An 8,892-nucleotide genomic window follows, 5' to 3' on the forward strand; every position below is an offset into this window, starting at 1 on the left:
ATTTTGAAATGTTTTGTTCATATTTTCAACCATTGGAATGCAATGACCATCAAGTTTGAATGCTCATATGATGTAGATATAAGCATGTATATCTAGTGTTGCTCAAATAGGATATGTGCTTGCCCAAGTAGCCATGTTTGCAGGGAACACCTCCGAGTGGCCTATGTTTTGCCGGAGTGTTGATTAATTTCCGTTACGGCAAATTTCAGGCGCTCAATGGGTCCTTTTTTAGCAAAGGTGATGCCTAATTTTTCCGTGAATTTTGGCATGGCTTGTGCTATAATATAGGAAATATCGAGTGCGTTGAAATGCCGGAAAGAGCATTTGACGCCATTTTGGGTTTTGCCATTGAGTTATAATCTTTGAATTTTGAACACAGGAGATGTTTGATGACGATGGGATCTGGGAGTGCGGGTACTGCTATGATGACCGGGTTTGTGCGACGGGTTTTCTCACCTGCAAAATGATATGCTGGAAGAGACCTTTGATGTTTGTACAGTATGCAACGACAAGCCTTTCATCGTAATTAATATCATCACTTGTGCTTCTTTTGTTCAATGTGTAATTTTTGGATTTTTTTCAATTCGATCAGTACATCTCGTGCCATGCTAGACCATATATATTGGAGAAGCTTGGTTTTGGTTTAGATGACTTTGAGAATGTGGAGACGAGGAGGGCTCACTTAAGAACTAAACATGGTTATGAATTTCTGGTTAAGCTATACAATGCGGTCAATCACTCACATTTCAGTTGCTCTAATTGGGAAGCTCTCTGCAAGGCATATGGATTTGAGGAGGGAATGCAAATAAGATTTGATATTCGTCCCCAAGATTATGATGATGATGATAATATCGACATCTGGGTGGATGTGGATATGCCTCCAGTTTTTACTAGATGTGAGTTTGTCAAACTAATTTGTTAAGTTCAGTAATTTATATTGTTAATTTAAAAATATTTGATGTTCGTCGGTACCAAACTTATTTATTTATAATTGTCAGCTTATTTCTTATCTTCAAGAAATACTCGGAAGGTTGTAGACAACACATACTACAACTATGACTCCAAGCTTAATTGTGAGGAGAAAGGTTATCTTGTCTCATTCATAGAAGATGTTGAGGCCTTTAAAACCAATCACACTATCAGCCCAAATTATACTAGATACGTGCCACTAGTCCATAAATTGCTTAATGGTAACTTCATTGCCAAAAACTTGGTAAGATTTTGTTAATGATGGTAACTTCATTCCATACATTATTCTTAAGTAAACTACATTGCTAACTATATATGTTACTATTATGTTTTTCAACAGAGGCTCCCAAAGGAGGTTTTGCCTGACTTGATGTTTATCGAAGGTGATATGCATTTGGTTAGCTTACGACTAACTCCTTCGAAGGCTTACCACAGTGCATACCCGATTTCTTCAAACGATGGAATGCTCAAAATCAAAGAATGGAGCAAAGTGATAAATGCGCACACGCAACTAATTGGAGACAAAATGAATGTGCGCAAACCACAAGTTGGAGATAGGTTTATCTCCATTCTCCATTATGGAGATGGACCGGTTTATCTATCTTATGGTATTTTACCTAGGAGAGAGGAGTAGGTCCTAGGTATTAAGAACAATTAGTTAGTGTTGATTATATATGACTATGATGATGATGAGAAGTTTTTATTATGTGCTACAATGTGTTAAAGTTGATGGTGACGCTGAGGAGTAGTGATTATGAGTATTATGATGATGATGAGGAGGAGTTGTTATTATAACTAGTGACCAAGTTGTTATATGATGTCTCATGGACGAAAATGATGATGAGGAGGAGTTGTTATATGACAATGATGTATTATGATGATAAGTTGTTAATGATATGATGATGATGACAATGATGATGAGTTATTATTTCATTGGGTGAAAGAACCGCGGATTAGTTTCAAGTGGATGGAGAATATGTAATAACTCATTATGATGTAATAACAATCTCTAAATTGCTACTGTATGAAAACTTGTATAAGGTGTACGAATACGACATAAAATAAAAAAGAAATAGAATACATAATAATAGTAACTACAGTAGCGCGTTCCTAATAAAGCGCTACTGCTAAGTAGGGCTAGTAGTGGCGTGGTGAACCAATGCTACTGCTAGCCTTTAGCTGTAGCACCGTAGTAGTAGCGTGGTCTCCCGCGCTATTGCTAGCCCAAAAACCAGTGCTACTGCTAGATTTTCCCCTAGTAGTGCTAGGGAAATCCCCTTCATTTCATGAAAGATCGGCCATTAGGGTTCCACCCTACATCATCATGGGAGGGGCTCGTGAAAGCGACATGCTGGAGTGTGATGACCAAGCTCGTTGCCTCTATTGATCTTGTTCGCCGTGAATAAGTGAGGATGTGAGGGCACGAGCACATTTGCTAATACAAACTAAAAAGAGTTGGAAGTTAGCAGCAGACTCTCTATGACGCTACAAAATTCTTAATAAAGGGGTGGAGGCTATCTTTTGTTTTGTGCACCATCATGGACAAATCATCTTTAAATTAGAGTAGGCCTAATATGTTGTTAACCATAATTCGACGACCGAACCTGGCAACTAAGCTCTCCCGCCAACCCACTTGATAAAAAGTTCGACATCTAAATGAACTATGGGCTGCCATTCATACCTAGTTACCTGCTATTGAGAGCTAAAAACCCAGATACTTGCATGGGAAATCCTACATCTGCCACGGACAGCCTACAGCAACTCCTTGTTAGCCAACTGTCCTCGTATCATTATCGTGGTTAACTTGGCAAAGATCACGAGCATTGCCGGAAGTTCGTAGCGCCCCTTTGATAAACATCATATCGGAAGTCATAAGCCTGGAAAACAGAGCAACGTCATCAACATACATGGACAATATATGAAGTGGTGAACAACCCGACATGGCACTAACCACGCCCAACTCATGTGCTCGGATGATCGGAGAGGTGAGCAAATCTATTGCAATCTCAAAGAGAAGGGGCGATAATGAATCTCCTTGTCGCCACTCACGAGCGTGCATAAATTTCTTTCTTGTGCAACCATTTACCACCACTTTAGAACTCGTAGCTGTGAGGAGAGTGATTACTTTAGCTTGCCAATGTGCAGAAAAATCTTTCTCGCGCAACACCTCAAAAAGGAACGATCATGAAAGCGAATCAAACACTTGAGATATATCCGGTTTAAGTAGAACTCCTTTAGCCTTTCTCTTGTGCAGTTTCCTTACCATTTTTCTCATAAAACATACAATTATCGTTAATGTTTTTATCTCTAATAAACACCGATTGGTCCACTTACATTAAAGATTTTCATTGAATATGTTGCATGTTATTATTTCTCATTTTCGTCACGGGACTAAAATTAAAATTGCGAAAAGCTCACTCTCAGAGAGAGAAGGAGGAGACAAAATTGAAGAAGCAACCGCTCACAATATTCCTTTGAAGAAGAAGCAACGAGATGCAAAATTGTCCTTGACAATGCTAAACCCAACCTCCCAGCCGTTGGACCAGAATCCAAGGCCCGATACCCTCCCTGGTCGGCCGGGGTTTTAACGCGGTCCTCTCGAATCCTCAGTTCCCCTTCCCGGTCCAAGGAGAGCAACTTCGAGAAGGAGGCGGCGAGGGCGAGCAGGGAGCGGAAGAGATGGAGAACGGCGGCAGCAAAGGCGACGTCCCGGAGGACGCCAACGCTCGTAAGTCTCGATTATCCCGTCCCCCCCCCCCCTCTTCTTTGGATTCGGGCCGATTTGCCCGTCCGCGCTCTCCTTCTTTCTAGGTCGTCCTGCCATGGAAGAAGGGGGTGCCTTGTGAGCTTGATTGTTCATGTGTCTCTTGCTTAGATTGCCCTGGAACACAGTCTGATGAGGCGGGGAAGGCCGATTCCTGCGCCGGGTGCCCTAACCAGCAGATTTGCGCCACCGCCCCCAAGGGCCCCGATCCTGGTAATCAGATCATCTCCGAGATTTTCATGCGCTATTCTATTATTTATAACGTTATCTGATGTCGGTGAATCAGCATCACTGCCATAATTTGTTCCTTGTTTTTAAGAAATACTTGAGCTCGGTTTAGGTAGTTTTAGTACTTCTGCAGTAGTTACCCATGTATGTAACCTTAACATATTCAAGGTTGTTGCTTACTGATTTTGTATGGCCACAGATGACTGATTAAAATGTTATAGTCATGGTGTTCTAGAAAAGAAAGATGTAACATTCACTGCAGTCCAAATCGCGAGCTGGTTGTTGATACTGCATAACTACACATACAAGTATCATAAGAAGACTAAGTAGTGGTAGGAGTAATGCACTTGCCTGTACTTTTGAGAAGGCAATGACCAGAATACTGGCAAATGAAGTTGTCGAAAATTGCTATGCCGGCAAATCCTTGCAGTTAGCTTTTCTCCAATAAATCACCCTGCCTCTTTAATCTTGTTCTAGTTCTGGCTTTTGGTTCTAAATATCCTTCTAGCTGGTGTTCTTTTGTTCGTTTTGTTCGAGTGTGGTGTTGGGGAATTAGCCAAGATGAAACTATCTCCATATTGTGCATCTGTGGCTTATTCTTCTGCTCCTGCTCATATTTTGGAGTCAGCAAAGATAACTTATCCTTTATCAGTGCATCTGCTAACATTGCCCTTTCTTCTTGTTGGCCGCAACATTAGTGATGTAACATGTTCTTCAATATAAAAAAAATAGCGTACAATTGAAATGACCCATTCTCTTGTAGAACATGTTGGAAGGTTTGAGAATTCCAGATTGATGATGAAGCACTGGTGTGCTCAGTATTTGTTCCTTCCTGTTTTGGTTTGATGGAATAAGTCCATTTATCCCCTTCGACTCTTGCGTAGTCTAATTTTTTTATATTTCTGAGTCCAAATAGTCCACTTTACACTGACAAACTATTAATAGTGCAAATTAGCCCCGAGCCATCCCTGCTTCGGCCGACATGGTATATATCTTGTGTTCTTGATATGTTTGCTCAAGCCCAAGCTAAGCGGGGCTCGGCTCGCCAGCCAATGCTCAAGCCCAAGTCAGTGTGTATTTCTCGACTAGTAATCATTTACTAATAGATGATGTTGTTTATGACATATAAGATTTGCTTTATTCAGGATACATGTGGAATGGACCAGAGACTTGTAGCTCCTTCGTCCAGTATTCTTAGCTGACTGTGTGCTTCCTGCCTGATCGGTGCTGACTGACTGACTGTTGTTGTTTGTCTTGGGCCTGCTCTAGTTTTTGTGCTTAAGATAACCATATGCTAGTTTTTGTTCTTGATCTATTATAGGCTAGATAATCGTTTGTTATAATTGGTGGTTAACGCGTGCGCAAATATACTTAGTACGTCCGCTTCTATTACTTCCATTTTAAGTGGCCTAAAAATGTTGATGAGTATTGCATTGTGTGTGTTCAGACTTGGTTGCTATTGCTGAGCGGATGGCTACTGTGAAACACAAGATACTGGTTTTGTCAGGAAAGGGAGGTGTTGGAAAGAGCACATTTTCAGCCCAGCTCTCATTTGCCCTAGCTGAAATGGACCATCAGGTTGGCCTTCTCGACATAGACATATGTGGCCCTAGCATCCCGAAAATGTTAGGCCTTGAAGGCCAGGATATTCATCAGAGCAACCTTGGGTGGTCACCGATCTACGTTGAGTCCAACCTTGGTGTCATGTCGATTGGTTTTATGCTGCCTAACCCAGATGATGCGGTCATATGGAGGGGTCCTCGCAAGAACAGATTGATCAAACAGTTCCTCAAGGATGTTGACTGGGGTGAGATTGACTACCTTGTAGTGGATGCACCCCCTGGAACATCAGACGAGCACATCTCAATCGTCCAGTACCTACAAGCCACCGAAGTTGATGGCGCGATAATCGTGACGACCCCGCAGCAAGTCTCTCTAATTGATGTGAGGAAGGAAATCAATTTCTGCAAGAAGGTGGGTGTGCCGGTGCTGGGCGTTGTGGAGAACATGAGTGGCCTGAGGCAGGCGTTCACAGACCTCAAGTTCGTAAAGCCAGGTCCCGCAGGGGAGACGGATGCCACGGAGTGGGCGATGAACTACATCAAGGAGAAGGCTCCGGAGCTTTTGTCGGTCGTGGCCTGCAGCGAGGTGTTTGACAGCAGCAAGGGTGGCGCAGAGAAGATGTGCCATGAGATGGGGGTCCCTTTCCTCGGCAAGGTGCCGATGGACCCGCAGCTGTGCAAGGCAGCTGAGGAAGGGAGGTCGTGCTTCGCCGATCAGAGGTGCAGCGCCAGTGCGCCGGCTCTGAAAAGCATCATCGACAAGCTGATCAAAACCAAGTAAGCAGACAGTGTTTGTGCCTGTTGGAGAAGTACCACTAGTCAAAAATGTTACGATGATATCTGGGGAGTCTCGTTGTACAATTGCTTGTTACACGCCCGAGTGGCTTTCACTCTGTCCTTAGTTTCCTAAAGCCTTTTGGCTTGTGTATCCGTTTTTTTTCAGAAATATTGAGCGTTGATGCGATAGAGGCTGAAATTGCTGAAATTACAGACTTCCGGCTTGCAGATTTTAATTGTTTTGGCTTTGGAAATAATCCACAGTGCACGCAAAATAAACATCTACTACGAACTGAGTAATGCGTAGAAACTCGCCAGCCAGCTGGGGGCACGATTGCTTAGGTTTTCTGTGGTGGAATCAGCCCATAGAGTTCAGCTCTAGACTTGGGTATTTTGCTGCATTTATTTTAGGATTTTTTCGATGATTCGCTTAGTTGGAAGAGATGTTTTAATTGATGGCGAGGCATCTGTTATGACTTCATCAATCATGTTGCCAACACGATTAACACGCTGATAATTCTTCCTCTGTCGTATTTTGTGGTGTTCCACATGAAAATGAATAGGGATGAAAAGTTGCTCTTTTTTTCTTGTGGGAAACAAACAATAACGTAATCGGGCCGTGCCGTGCCGGCCCGCGTGCCCAGCCTCCAGGCCCAGGCACGGCCCAGGGCGTGCCGCGTGCCGGGCCCGGCCCGTTTAGACCGTGCCGTGCCTGGCCCAAGGCAGGCCGTGCCGCACGTGCTCACAGGCCGGCCCGAAAAGAACGGCCCATTTGGCCAGCTATACGTTGCGTGAACCCGCCCCAAAAATAGAGGAGGCCGCAAAAGCCAAAATGCAAAATCCCGTCGCCCCTGACGCCTCACTCCTCCCCTCCCTCCCTCACCCATTCCATTCCCCCCTCCCTCTCTCTCTCTGCACCGCACCCGAACCGAGCGACGCCTCCCTTCCGACCCATACCATACCCACTCCGCGGCGACGACACCGGCGGTCGGCCCTAGGCGCGGACGGAGTCCGGCAAGCTCCCCGGTCCTCGTTACATCACCCACCTCGGGCGCGGGCCTCTGCTCCAGCCGGAGGTACGAACCCGGCCCCAAATCACGCGATGCTAGCCAGCCCAATTCATCGGTTCGGCGTCGGATTTGTGTTGCCTGTCACTAGATCTGGATGCGGCGGATGCATAATCGCTCATGGGATTGGTTCGAGTCCATAATTTTCGTTCTACGATGAGGATTCCCCGTTCGCACCTGTTCATTCGTCTGACCACCGCGTTTTGCTCTATGCTGGCGTATCTGAATGCTTGGAGTGTTAGTCAATCGATTTCACTACATATCTCCTGATGCTCGGGTGTGCCTAGTCATGGTTCAGTTAATTTTGCAGGATGATTTAGGAATATATGTTCGTATGTAATGGATCGATACCAATTTTAATCACAAATCACTTTTGAGTTGTTGACTGGTCTACTGCTGCTTGCAGCTGCTAATACCCAGTTTCAGAGAGGGGAATACTAGGCTACTGATCTAGAACCATGGTATGTGCGATCAGCTAGGAGGGCACCAGTGCTCTAGATGGTGGACGTTACCCTGCTTAGCTGCTAGCCGCCACCCTCCTATCAACGTGTCTGCCTAATCCTGACTAGAATCTGGAGGCTACCCTGCCCCCAGCTTGGTGCTTTTTAGAGTACTCCAAGGCCATCTTCCCTAAGCGGCAGCCTCATTTCCTGGTGCAGTTGGTTCATGTCATCCATGCCAGGGAGGATGATAATATTGTTATTTGTAGCATTCATACTATTATCCTAGTTCCAAATCAGATGCTAAATTTATGTGGGTTACTGGTTAGTTGTATTTCGCGCAAGTAGTATCACTTCATAATTTTATTCCGGCTCCATGGCTGCTACATATCTGCTCTGCCAGGCTACACTTCTGCTTGCCTCTGCCACCACGACATTTTTTAAGTGTATATGTGGATTGCCTAGCTCTTTCTGAAAGTTTGGACTTTTGGTTGCGTTGGCTAGTGCATGAAGCTTAACATGGTATCATCAGAGCCTAAGGTTTTGAGCTCAAATCCTGGCTTCTGCAATTTATCCGAAAATTGCTGTTGTTCCCTCTATGTCCATGTATAGGCCTCTTGAGCCATACCTGTGAGTCTATTTACGTGTTGACTTCCTGCGTCACATGTGAGAGGGGGTGTTGAAGTGTATATGTGGATTGCCTAGCCCTTTCCATCAGTTTGGACTTTTGGTTACGTTGGCTAGTGCATGAAGCTTAACAGACATCTCGTCTCATACTGCTGGGCCCACTCTGACCCCATTTCCCACTATCTCGCACTGCTAGCACACTCCTAAAGGCTGAAGCCATCTGTGTACCTGCCCGGCTTGCCAAGTTGGCTGCACCGAATCCGAATGTCACCTCTGGCACCTTTGGCCAACTAGGCGATCTCCCTGCCTTGCTCTGGTAAGGTTGCCCGGCCACTTTTTAGAGAACTTGTGCATGTTCTTTTGTTCCTCTTATCTTAAAACTAAGAACACAGACACCATTTATCTTGGGGGATATATAGCTGACCAGAGGATGAATATAGAACCCTGTGAACATTTGA

General features: G+C 44.6%; 1 protein-coding gene and 1 pseudogene across 1 annotated transcript in view; both read left to right on the top strand.

Moving 5' to 3' along the window:
* The first annotated feature begins 216 nt into the window (after window positions 1-216).
* Window positions 217-6,350, top strand: LOC119316999 (annotated as a pseudogene).
* Window positions 6,351-7,136: 786 nt separating this feature from the next.
* Window positions 7,137-8,892, top strand: part of LOC119317000 (F-box/kelch-repeat protein SKIP30-like) — a 4,090-nt gene continuing 2,334 nt past the window's right edge. The window contains exon 1 of the mRNA XM_037591383.1: window positions 7,137-7,376. The gene's annotated coding sequence lies outside the window, so the exon portion shown is untranslated. The remainder of the gene's footprint in view (window positions 7,377-8,892) is intronic.

The sequence above is a fragment of the Triticum dicoccoides genome, chromosome 6A (genome assembly GCF_002162155.2).
Source record: "Triticum dicoccoides isolate Atlit2015 ecotype Zavitan chromosome 6A, WEW_v2.0, whole genome shotgun sequence".
NCBI classification, from domain to species: domain Eukaryota; kingdom Viridiplantae; phylum Streptophyta; class Magnoliopsida; order Poales; family Poaceae; genus Triticum; species Triticum dicoccoides.